A 2641-nucleotide genomic window follows, 5' to 3' on the forward strand; every position below is an offset into this window, starting at 1 on the left:
CACACAGGCTTATTAGACAGATGTATAATTTTGCCTGGGAGAATAATTCTGGTGATTTCAAGACAGTTATTTATATTCTGAGTCAAATCTATGCAATGTTTGCCATGTACAAGGCAATCAAGATCTGTTGACCAATAGCATGCCTTCTGACCGTCTGCCATTGCGAAAGATGGGTGTCACAGTGTTCATAATAGGAATGGATTTAGCATTTCAATGCCTTAACTACAATATCAGTTCTTTCTTCATAAGGGCCCAATCTTTAAAAATTAGGAATCTGAATTCCATCCTGTTTTTGGTAACTTTGGGAAGACAACTGCACCGATTTCCATCAGCAGACTTCAGTAGGAGTACATCCTCCACTTTCTAGACTTCTGGGGGTTGCCATTAACAGGTTACACTTCTGGTGATGATGTTTTCCTGAATACAGAAACACAAATCTTAACTGGATGTGTTTATCCTGCATCATCCTTTTCTGCAGAGCTGCTGCCCAGCTGGGCACTCCCCAGCCTGTATCACTGCAGGGTGTTGGTCTGCCCCAGGGGCAGGCCCTGCTGTTTCTTTAGTTTTGAATTTCACAAAGTTCCTGGCCACCCATTCTTCCCGCCTGCTGAGGTCCATCTGGATGGCAGCCCTTGAGCTTATGATAGTTCTCTTGGTGAGGTGCCATCTGCAAATATGATGAGAGTTGTGTTCTCCAGGTCGCTGATGAATGTGTTAGACAGGACAGGTCCCAGTATAGACCCCTGTGTACTCTGCCTTTCACTGGCTTCCAGGTAAAGCACCACTCATTCACAAAAGCCCTCTGAGCTCGATCATCCAACCAGCTTTTAACCCATCTGGTTGCCTGCCAAGCCTATCATAATGCCCAATTTGTATACAAGAATATTCTTGGAGACAGTGTCAAACTCCTTGCTAAAATCATGGTAAATGACATCCACTACTCTGCTCTCCTCACCAAGTGCAGATCTTTTATCACAGAAGGCAATCAGGTTGGTCAGGAATCATTTCTCTGCAGTAAGTCCATGCTGACGGTTCCCAGGCACCTTCTTCTCCTTCAGGTGCCCAGAAATGCGATGCAAGATGATTCACTCCATGAAACACTCCTCACCAAAGAGAGGCTGAACAGCCTGCAGCCCCCTGGGTTGTCCTCGTGGCCTTTTCTGATGATGGGCACAACATACCCCTTCTCCTGGTCATTGGGGCCTCCCCTGATCTCCACAACCTTTCAAAGAGGATAGAGACTAGCCTTGTTGTGAGAGCGGCCAGCCCTCTCAATGTCTTCAGGTGCAGCCCATCCAGTCCCACAGACTTGTATGGGTTGAGTTCTTGCAAGTCATCCCTCCCTCAGTCATCACCCAACATTGGTTGCTTTTCTTTTTCCCCCTCTGGACTCCTGACTAGGCACAACAGCCTAGGAGACCTTGTTGGTGAAGACTGAAGCCAAGAAGGACTTGAGCTCCTCACACCTCTCTGCATGTGCTGTTAATAGTTTCCTTGCCGGATCCAGCAGTAAGCCATCATTTTCCTTTTTACTCTTTTCCTGAAACTGAAGCTGTAGCAGCTCTTCTTCACGCTCTTGATGTTCCCTGCAATGGGCAATCCTAGGGGAGCTTTGGCTTCCCTAACACCATCCCTTCTCACTGGACAATATTTCTAAATACCATCTTGCAGCCTCGCCTTCCTTCTGCTTCCTTATTGCCCTGGAGCTCAGTCCTGAGTTCCCAGTGTAGCCACGCCAATCTCCCAAGATGTCTGCTAGTTCTACTGAGTATCAGCATGGACTCTTTTTGTGCTTGCTGGGTGCTGTCCTCAAAGACCTGCTGGTTTTCCTGAGCTGCTGGGCCCTTCAGAACTGCCTCCCATGGGATCCCCCACCAGTCCCCTCAACAGGCCCAAGTCTGCCCCTCTGAAGTCCAGGGTCTGTGCTCCACTACTATCCTTCCTCACTCCACTCAGGATCTGGAAATCTACTTTTTCTTCATCACTGGAGGCCAGGCAGACAGTGACTGTACCATCCCTGATCAGTTCCTCCCTGTTTGAAATTTTCAGATACAAACAGGCATCACAAATCGTGCATTTGTGCTAAGAAGCTGTCCCTGATGCCCTCCAGAAACCTCCTGGCCTGCTTGCACTCTGCTGTTTGGCCTTCCAGTTCATGTCAGGGGGATTAAAGTCCCCCCGATAAGAACCAGGGTCTGTGATCCACAGAATTTCTCACATTGCTTAAAGGAGACAGTGTCCACCTCCCCTACCTGATTGGGTGGTCTGTAACTCCCATTGCGATGTCACCCTTGTCACCCACAAGCTCTCACCCAAAGCCTTGTCTTAATGTGTTAGGAGCTCCACACGTCTGAGCTGTCCCTTCACACAAGGGGCATCCCCTTTCCTCATCTTCCCCGTTGGTCTCTTCTGAAGAGTTTGTACCCTACCATCAGGGCTCTCCTATCGTGCAAGTGATCCCACCACATCTCAGTACTCTAGCAATGTTTCAGTCAGATTGGTCATGGTGAAACCTGTTATCAGGGGCCAAGGACACTGTGCGTGCGATGGCCCCACTTCAGAGCAGAGCCATGCTGGCATAGATAGGAGGTGGCAATGTCATGGTGAAAGGAGGTTCCCACTAAGAGAGCAAAGCCTGCAG

Source organism: Apteryx mantelli, unplaced genomic scaffold, assembly GCF_036417845.1.
Source record: "Apteryx mantelli isolate bAptMan1 unplaced genomic scaffold, bAptMan1.hap1 HAP1_SCAFFOLD_20, whole genome shotgun sequence".
NCBI classification, from domain to species: Eukaryota; Metazoa; Chordata; class Aves; order Apterygiformes; family Apterygidae; genus Apteryx; species Apteryx mantelli.